This window comes from Marmota flaviventris, chromosome 4, assembly GCF_047511675.1.
Source record: "Marmota flaviventris isolate mMarFla1 chromosome 4, mMarFla1.hap1, whole genome shotgun sequence".
NCBI classification, from domain to species: domain Eukaryota; kingdom Metazoa; phylum Chordata; class Mammalia; order Rodentia; family Sciuridae; genus Marmota; species Marmota flaviventris.
The window spans coordinates 35,656,361-35,666,730 of record NC_092501.1 but is presented as its reverse complement, the minus strand read 5'-3'; the positions used below and the strand labels follow the sequence as shown (position 1 = coordinate 35,666,730).

At 42.0% G+C, this 10,370-nt stretch overlaps 1 non-coding gene and 1 pseudogene across 1 annotated transcript; both read right to left on the bottom strand.

The window, feature by feature from the left end:
- Positions 1 to 6,100: 6,100 nt before the first annotated feature.
- Positions 6,101 to 6,173, bottom strand: Trnae-cuc (transfer RNA glutamic acid (anticodon CUC)). Its single transcript has one exon. It is a non-coding gene; the product is annotated as a tRNA-Glu (tRNA).
- A 2,991-nt stretch (positions 6,174 to 9,164) lies between these two features.
- On the bottom strand, positions 9,165 to 9,317 carry LOC114096493 (small nucleolar RNA SNORA42/SNORA80 family; annotated as a pseudogene).
- Positions 9,318 to 10,370: the final 1,053 nt, after the last annotated feature.

Genomic DNA, 10,370 nt, shown 5'->3' with positions numbered 1-10,370 from the left:
CATATAAAATATTTACCATAGTCCAAAGACCAAGAAAAGCATCCAGCATATGGTAGAGTTCTTTAAATTCTACATTCCTGGCAAAGAAGAACCTCATAGTTTGATTCTATGTCTTCCCATCACTTTCAGCTCTTGACACAGCCTCCTCAGATTCTTGAAATATAAATCTATTCATTTAAAAACATCTGTCCCATGTTTGGTTCAAAGCTGTCTTCTTCCCAGCCCTGTTGCTCAGCAACAGCTGCAGTGGGAGCTTTGGTTGCCTGGAATGAGATGCAGGAGCCCTGGTAGAACGGTCTGCCATTCACTTCCTCATTTCACCTACTTCTGTGGTGTTGGGATATGAAGCAGCAAGGAGATGAAAGTCCTTGCAGGATAATACTCTGAATGTGGCTTCTCTAACAAGGTCTTTCAAATCCACCCATCTTGTGCGTGGGTTGGACTAGTGGGAAACACAAGGAGCCCCAGTTATTCATCCCCCAACAATTCTCATGGGTATTAGTCACCCTTTTCAAAAAATCCTTCTTCTCCATCAGTTGGGGGCCACATGCCCATTTCTGAGGCAAGTCCCACAGTGCCCTTCACAGAGTTTGCCTAGCACAGAGGGTTTCCCCTTCCTAATCTTTCTTTGGAGACTACCACAGGAAGAATTGATTTTCTGTTTTCAGAGAAATGAAAAGCTGAGAGTGGTGTTCTTCCCTCTCCTTGACTCTCCATCCTGCCTCTAACCTCTCTCCAGAGCTCATACTAGATGGATCAGCAAGTCAAGAGACTGAGCAGACATTCAACCAGGGATGGAGGTGACAGTCTGTCACCTTAGTTTACAAGGTGGTTCTCTGGGGCCTTCATTTTCATAGCTCTGGGGAGTGGCCTTCTCCTTGAGAGATGGACAGTTTCTCTTTAAAAAGAAGAATTTCCTCAAAGGCAGGTGATATTCTTTGGATGTAGTTTGTCCCTTAAGAGCTTTATGGTTTAGATGTGTTGTCCACAGTGTGGGGATATTTGAAGAATGTAGGACCTTTAAGAACTGGGACTAGTGAGAGGTCATTAAGGTCACTGCTCTTATAAAGTATTAAGGTAGTTCTCATGGGTCTCCTGGTTAGTTCTCTCAAGTGGGTTATTATAAAAGAAGTGAGCCCAGCCCCTCCCTTTACTCTGGTTCTTTGTCTTGAGGTGTGATTCCCTCCCTTTCATATGTGACTCTGTTATTAAGGTGCCATCTGCCATGAGGTCCTCCCAAGAGCCCAGTCAATAAAATGGTGTCATGCCATTGAACCTTCAGAACTGTGAGCTAAATAAACCTCTATTTCTTATAAAGTATCCAGCCTCATTACAGTAATGAAAAACAGACTAATAGAGCAACCTCCTTCCAGATTCCAGTCCCTTCTTATATCTGTCCTCCCCACAGGACCCAGGGTGGCCTCTCTTGCACAGGTAGTGGGTGATGGCATGTGAGAGAGGCATCTTATTTGAATTCTGTTGGGTTCAGAGAATTCATTAATGTCTTAAAAGTATGTTATCTCTGCATTACAAAGCAACATCAGGAGCAGAAAGCCTCAATACTTTACAACTTCTTATTATTGGTAATGAAGAGACCCCCAAATGTCCTTAAGGATTTGTTTCAGGGATGGAAGCCCCTGCCCAAAGCAATTAGGGAAATTTATACTAATGAAACACATATAGAAATATCTGTTTCCCTCTCATATAAAGGCCAGAGGTAGAGACTGGATTACAATAACCTTTCCTGGACCAAGAAGCTAAATGGTACATTTAACTTCTCTGAGACTCAGTTTGAGATCTGACTTAGTCTGCATGGTTTTCCAAATTCTGGGATTTTAAGAGTTAAGGTATCAGAATGTGCCGATGTTATATAGAGCTATATAAATAAAAGAAACAAGTAATTTTTTGAAGCTATTTGGAAATCCCCTTCACAACTAGTAACTACAGATAGAATTCAGATTTATATCCCAAGATAATCTTTTCCTATCTCTCCAAATGTTTACAGTTTACTTTTTGGCTTACGGTTATATTTCATTGTGAATTAAGTCAAATGTATTCTCTCCTGATTAAATAAAAGCAAAATTGAATACCTTAAATAGGTAAGTAAACTGACAAAACTAAAGAAGCTACCAAGATGTGAATGAAAACTCACAAAATATGGAAAAAGACTCCAGTGACAGATAGGTAAAGAGCAAGGGTGCCTTTGTTCAGGACCATTAAAATGATCTTAAGGCTAACAGTGGGTTTGTTGGAGTGATATGTAGGATCTCCTAGAGCCCAAGGGCAGACAAGGCAGCAGACCCCACAGAGACCGGCACCAGGGCCTGAGCCAGGGACAGCACAGCCCCTCCTGCCAGCTACCCAGGCACATGCTCTGCTATCTCTGCCTATCTCTGCATATCTGCTTCCCTCATGCTGGTGGGGGTGGGGCGGGTTGTGCAGGGCTGACAAACCGATGAAAAGTATTATAAAGCCAAGGAAGGCTTTTTCCTAATAACATTGCATCTTAGGTTTTATTTTCTGTGGTTCTGGTTTCAATGGCCTTTGCTGCTATGGGTTGCCTACAAAGCCCCCATTCTGGGTGCCTTAGGATCAACAGCAAGAAAAAAATAAAAACCCAGCAAATCCAACCACATCCAATAAAGTACGGTAATCAAAAAGAGAATTGACTTTTTCTAAAACTAAGTTCACTGAAAGACTGAAACAAGGCTTGAAGCCTCCATTGTCCCTGGTTCATCACATTTCTGGGGGCATGTGACCTGTTGACTAAAATGTATCATGAGAAAAGTTCAGCTCAAAGTAATAGCAGCATCAGAACCTGCTAGCCACGTTGAGTTTTGAGAAAGAGTTTGCTTTCAATAAGAAAAATTGACCTTTGCTTATCATTCACATCTGGCTTTTTTAAAAATGATAATTTTCAGATCTCACAATAATTTGAGCTAAAAGTTAAAGGTCCAGTTCCTAGTTCAGGCCTTGGCACTAATTTCTCAGGAAATTTTTCCTGGAGCCAAAGATGCAGAATCCTCTCCCAGCTGCCTTCAGCCGCTAGAGGCTTTGCTACTGGAGAGAGAGCTTGAATCCAGGCCACAATATTACCAGCTGTGTGCCCTTGGATACATGGTTTAATCTCTCTAGGTTTTATTCGTTTGAAAGAATTGAATGGTTAGCTTTCTTTTTATATCTATGTGAGTTATAATTTTGACTATATGCTTTAGCTCTTTTAAAGTAGCATTTCTCATTTTTAAATTGTTGTCCAGAATCTTCTACCATTTGCGAGCACATTGGTAGGCTGGGGGAGAACTTATCCTCAAAATATGTTTGTTACTTTTGATTTGGTGATAACATTAATAATAATTTATTGATAATAATTTATTAATAATTATTAAGATAATTTATATTTATTGAAGATTCACTCTGGGCAAAATATAGATTCTGGTTACTAAGAAGGGGAAGGACAAACAAGGAACAAGCTTTTCCTTAAAGAAGATTCCATTCATTGTGGGTGGACATGCTACTAACGTACCTGTCAGGTTTTTTTCTCTCCTTTCTCATAACCTGTGACTTTAAGGAACAATTTTGAGAGTCAATGGTATTGGCAGCAGAGCTGTTTTCTGGATAGACATGCCTGGCTTCCCAGTGGTTCCCAGGAACCCAAAAAGGGATGCTCATTTCATGCTCCTCCTTCTTAAAACAAACGCATACCAGACCTCAAGAAGTTATGCAGTTTTGTCCTAAAAGTTTCAGTAAGCTGTCTCAAAAATTCTGAGTGGAGCAAGAACAAGTAGGAAGTAGGCAGGGAGGAGGTAAAGAAGAGAGTTACTCATGGGGTATGCTCCTGCCTGTCCCTCATTTCCTTACACCACATAAAGGATCAAGTCCTCACCTCCTGCAGGCTTTCAGCACCTCTCCCAGTGAAGTGCATGCTCCCCTTGTCCCTACTGCCTGCTCCTCTGGCCAGTTCTTGCTGATCTTCCAGGGTGGAAGGTGAGGTTGGAAGGAGTGTGAGTTCTGGTTCTGTGGGTGAAGGAAGGGGATACAGCCCAGTGGAAATAACATGGAGAAAAGGAAAGGTGACCTATGGTTGCAGATTGTTCTTAGTTTCTTCCTCAATAATCCAAAATCTAAAAATCACATTCTTTTTTTTAAAGGTTTATTTATTTCTGCTATCAAAGAATAGAATTATGACAGTATAATTTAACAATCCAAATTGGCTTCATTTTAAATTTTAAAATCAGTAACACTTCATTCCATATAACAGAATCAGTTTTCCTATGAGCCAAGCACTCATCAAAAATAATTTGATCATTAACATCAGATTATTTATTTTGCTTACACAAAAGGACAAGGGAACTTCATTATTTCACCAGTTGAAAATGGCTGTTCTCCTTCCAATCCAGATTTCTCTTGGAGGACCAGATATGTCAGCTTGGTTTGATTGACTCCGTGTTTTGTTTTGTTTTTTCCCCCTGGAATATTGTCTCTGTTGAAAAACTGGCTTCACAAAGAAGGTGGCAGCAGGAAAATTTCAGAATCCAAAGCTTAAAAATAAGTCTTGGGCAGTGTGAGGTTATTTTCTGTCTCTTTGGGGGATAATCCAGTGTCCGAGGCCTGAGGACAGAGGCAAAATCCCCAGCCGCCCATCTAGGAGATGTCACTCTCAGTAGCATCTGGTGTCCTGACCTGTTCTCGCTCAGGATGATGGTGGGTAAGGAACAGCAGGTCACAGAGGCCCCCTGACCCTCTGGGAGACAGAGCTCTCCCTGGGCAGACCCCAGGGCTGAGGGTCAGCAGCCAGGGGAGAATCAATGACTGTCCCTGCCTGTGGTCCCTGAGGTCCTGGGGCAGGGATGCAGGAGGCAGCCCGTGTCACAAGATGTCCCTGTCCCCAGCCAGGCCGGGTGCCTGGCGAAGCGAGGAGAAAGAAGGTGTCCCTCCTCAGTGCCTGGCCCTTGTGCCTGGTCTCACTTCCTCCCCGGCACCGCCTGGAAGGGGAGGAAGTGACACCCAGGGGAAGGCCAGGAAGAGAGGCCACCGTCACATTCAAGTTCGGGGTGCGACGGCTCAGTCTGCCTCCCAACAGGCCCCATACTCGGCTCCCCTTCATGGGCCACATCCCTTCTGAGAGTCACGCCCTGCTCTTTATAGGCACAAGGACCCAGAAGTTCCAGGGACACGTCCATGTTTAGGCCCTTGGATCTGGAAGTTCCTCAGGCATCCATGTTTAGGCCCCCGGATCTGGAAGTTCCTCAGGCGCACATCCATGTTTAAGTCCCAGGATCCGGAAGTTTGATGGGTACACGTCCATATTTAGGGCCCCGGATCTGGAAGTTCCTCGGGTGCACATCCATGTTTAGGCTCTAGGATCCGGAAGTTCCTCAGGCGTCCATATTTAGGCTCACAGATCTGGAGGTTCCTCAGGTGCACGTCCATGTTTAAGCCCCCAAGTCCGGAAGTTCCTCAGGCATCTATGTTTAGGCTCTGGGATCCAGAAATGCCTCAGGCGTCTATGTTTAGGCCCCCGGATCTGGAAGTTCCTCATTGCACGTCCATGTCTAGGATCCAGAAGTTCCTCAGGTACACGTCCATCTTTGGGCCCCCAGATTCAGAAGTGCCTCAGGTGTCCATGTTTAGGCCGTAGCCTCCGGAAATTCCTCAGGTGCACGTCCATGTTTAAGACCCTGGATCCGGAAGCGCTTCAGGCGTCCATGTTTAGGCTCCTGGATCCGGAAGTTCCTTGGGTGCACGTCCATGTTTAGGACCCTGGATCCAGAAGTTCCTCAGGCGCACATCCATGTTTAAGCCCCCAGGTCCGGAATTTCCTCAGGCATCCATGTTTAGGCTCTAGGATCCAGAAGTGCCTCAGGAGTCCATGTTTAGGCCCCAGGATCTGGAATGCCTCAGGTATCCATGTTTAGCGCCCCCCCCCCCCCCATCTGGAAGTTCCTCAGGTGCGCGTCCATGTTTAGGCTCTAGGATCTCTCACATTCTTTGTTGTCAGTAAGAGAACTAGGTTTCTACTGACAGTACCCACCCCAAAGTAGCCTGGGTGAGGACTTCCTAGTCAATTTTTTTTTTTTTTTTTTTTTTTTTTTTTTGGTGGTGGTGGTGCTGGGGATTGAACCCAGGGCCTTGTGCAAGAGAGGCAGGCACTCTACCAACTGAGCTACATCCCCAGCGCCCTATTTACTCTTAACAGAACTTTGTAAAATAATAATTCTGGCCTTACCAAGCTAAGGGGATGCCTTCCCCATTCATTTTCCTTGTTACTGTGAAGCTTCTTTTATTAACTGACAAAAATGGATGCCTCTTATCCCTAATTTCTCCCTCTTTCCAGGTAGGAGAATAGGTGGTAGGGAAAAGTGTAGATTTGGTCCGTATCCATGAAATTCAATGCTAATGTTAACTCAAGCAGTCCAACATTATATTGGGCCCCTAAGAAATTGCAGAAGACGTCAGCAGTCTGTTGAATCTGAATCTTGACGACAGTTCCTTCCCTAAAACTTTTAGAGAAACTACTTGAGCTACACCTCCCTATATACTGGGAATACAGTGCATGCCCAGTGTGATTGCTGTAGGCATTTCTACCACCACCCACCTTAGGCTGAGCCATTTGATGGCAAAGGCACAGCCCCATCACCAACAATGACTAAGGACGTGCTACTTGTCCCCACCCAACCCTGACCTATAGCATTTTGGGGAGCGGAGGACATTTTGCCTTCATTGTAAATATTTAGTAGGTTTAACTTCTTCCCCCTCACTAAGCTCTCAGAGTTACACTGTGAAGTCAGTCCATGATAGAAGAAGCAGGACATATATAAACATAAAAGACATACTGTCTTCCAGGCTTGAAGCAGGAAAGCTGGGAATTCTAGCCTCAGGGTTATGTCAGTAGGTGAATGGAGTGAACAGTATTACCATAATCAGGAGGGGTGGGATGGTTGGGAATGGTAGCTAAGGAAATGAAGGTTCCAGGGAGCAAGCACCTGTACTGTGTCTCCAGCACGGCCCCGTGACCTGTTTCCAGTTGTGCAGATGATTCTGCCCTTAGAGCCCTCCATAGAATATTTCAGTCACATACACAGATGCCCTTGTTCTGATTTCATGCTCACTGAGCAACTGACAAATTATAATTTGATTTCTTATGTATTTATTAATGACCTACATTGTTCTTAAAAGGTTATAAAGGGACTTAGAAAAGTGTACATGTTTCTGTCTAAAAAATAAAATTGAATGTAAATGGATGCTGCAAGTTTTGGTTTTGTCTGTCTTGTATCCATTTCCCCAATCTTCCTCAGCTGCCTCTGGAGAAACTTCCTGCCTCTCAGGTGGAGCCCGAACCATCTCCAAGAAGATGTGGGTTCCAACCATCTGTCCTCAGTGGCTTGGCCAAGTCACTCACAGAAGCTCAATTTGGGAACTTTGTCGGGATTATGGGGGAAAATGAAGCTCTCCCTCCACTGGACTGATGTCTGCAGAAGTCTACAAGCCTGTGCTGCCAGAGCCCGTAGGTGGGGAGGCAGGGACCTCAGACAGAGTCAACCCCGAAGACAGAAGGACTGCAAGACCGAGGGAAAAATGCTGAGTGCCAGAGAGGGTTTTAGGAAAAATTCCCACATCCAGCCATGGTTGAAGCTAGCCTAGCTCCTGAACTATATTCAGCAAGCATAATATATTCGCTTTATTTTTTCAATTGAGTTGAGTTTCTGGCCATTCTTTTTTTTATCCCCCTTCATTTATTTATGTATTTTTATGCAGTGCTGAGGATCAAACCCAGTGCCTCACACGTGTGAGGGAGGCGCTCTACCACTGAGCTACAGCACCAGCCCCATGGCCATTCTTAATTAAGGTTCCTGATTAATTCAGTATGTGAAGAAAGTGTATGGGGAGGGGTGTGGAAATGAGGCTAGAGAAGAAAAATTCGAAACTAGTGATCAGGTGAGCACACACTCCCCAAAAAGGCTGCCATGAATTTCAGTGAACTTGCTAGTGCAACCTTACCAAATCCACTCAAACCTCAGTTGCTGACATAGAGGGACACATGCTTAATTATGCAAATTAGAGAACCCAGAAGATTAAAACTAATGAAGATGCGCAGAAGAAATATAACTATCTTTGATTATAAAACCAAAAAGGAATTTCTACCTTCTTCCTGATAAAGTTGATGCTGTGTAAAATGGTAAGCCACACCCTCAACAATAGTCCTAAGATAAATACAATAATAAAAGCAAAGAATGTCATGAGACTGTTTCTTAACAGTGTCCTGTGGAGGAGACTGATGACATACACAAAAGCACAATTCAATGAGAGCAGTTTTTAAAATGATGTCAGTCATTAATTTAGTTCTCTGCTAGAATGGCTTTGTCAAAAGCAAAACCTCCAGGATGAACAAGTTGTACACTGTACCTCCAGGTGACAGTGGTTTGGGGTTCTCAGTCACTTAAAGTTTCTTTGCCTGGGGAAGCTGATCTAAGTCTTAAATCCAATGGTAATTGGATAAGAGGAATCTTTGTTTATTAAAGCCATTTTTACTTTGATTCCAGAAAACCCTGTCATATGCAAAGAAGAGAATATCTGTCTCTCTCTATTGTGAGAGAGAAGGCCATGGGAATGGGCTTCCTGTCTAGTTTTCCTAAAAGGAATCCCTTCTAGGCTTAAAAGGAGCCTTCCTGCCTGAAATGTGGCTGAAACTTAAGGGTTTTTTTGTTTGTTTTTATTTTGGTGGAGGGGTATGGTCTTTTTTAAAAAAAAAAATGTCATTAATTTTAGCACTAACTATGTGACTAGCACTGAAGTAGATCACATCAGTTAAAAGTTCAGCAGCCCCTGCTTGCTTATGTGAGGTGTGGCTAAACACAAGTGAGTGCAATGTGCGATAGTTGCATGCTTGCAGTATACATAATAAAGATTTTCTGTTACTATTTGAGATGGAGAAGCATATAAAGTCCCTAATAACATTTCACCCTGTGCATATAGTATTGGAAGTTAGATTTCTAGGATCTTCTATGTCCAGCCAACTCTTTTCATATATATGGCTATTATCTATTTTGAAAACATATGAAAAGTTCATCTGCAATAGTCACAAATTTTAATTCCTTCCTTTTCCTCATTGCATTTCCAGTCTATTTCTTCCACAGAAATCTCATGATATTTATCTTTTTTTTTCCCACTGTGCAACCTGCTTCAGTGCCAGGAGCCTACAGGCACAGAGGTCAGGCAATGGTTTAGGGCCACAGTATGCTCTGGCATGGGACACTATGAGAGGAACAGGGGACAAGCGATATTTATCTTGAGCAAACTTTTAAAATTGAAATCAGTTCTTTTTATTCGTGTGACTATAAAGCTCTTACTGCTAACAATTTCATCTGGATTCAGTTAACCTTATAATGATATTAAGACATGATTGATCAAAGCATAACTACATTGCAAATTTTATTAGAAAGTACTCAAACATAAGAAATAAAAATTTTATTAAAATGTTCTCTTAATGAGACTTACTAGGGTTATTTTTTCAGTTAGTTTATGTATTCATGGATGAATATTACTGCTAGAATCAGATGGGATTCAACATCAATTCTATTTCTAGTCTTTGTTTTTACAAATGTAAGCATGAAGAAACCTGATTCACTTAAATAATTCAGTGGGAATAGAAAGAATTTTTTTCTTTCAATGCAATTCAGTTATTTAAACTGTTCCTAAGTTACATTCAGAAAAGCACATAGTGATCCATGTTAAAATAATATTTTATAATATTTGAAAAAAAAAATTGGTCATCTTTTAATTTTGTCAAAGCAAAACGTTAGAGACCAAGGTCTAGTGATGTAGCTTACTAGTGGAGCCCAGGTTTAGCATAAGCAAGGTCCTGACTTCAATCTCAAGCACTGAAAAAAAATTTAGAAATTATATTTATTAGGAAATATTTATTAGGAAATTTTTTTAAATCTGTCATTAAAAGTTGTTTACTTCCTCAAACTCTTATTTTTAATTACTGCTTTTCCCAAGCCTCAGACTTTTTTTTTTTAATATATCCATCAAGATGGATGAGTAGATGGTAAATCAGATAAGTACAGTTGTGATGGGGGATTGGAAAAAGGAAAACTGGCATAATGTCTCTGCTGTGGTTCATTTCATGTGGAATTAACTATCTGGAAAAAAAAATTCCCTGAAAACTAACTCGTTATATTCTCATATCCTTAGAAGACCTCATGGAGCTCCAGAAGTATTTGCATCTCAGTTTTAGGACCAATGCTCTAGTAGATACAGAAAAATTTATGAAAATATATACAATGAGATATCTCCTGGCACTGGAAAAAAAAAGTGCTATACAGAAGAAGCATATGGCAAAAACCTGGAGAGAGGCTGCTGTATGAGAT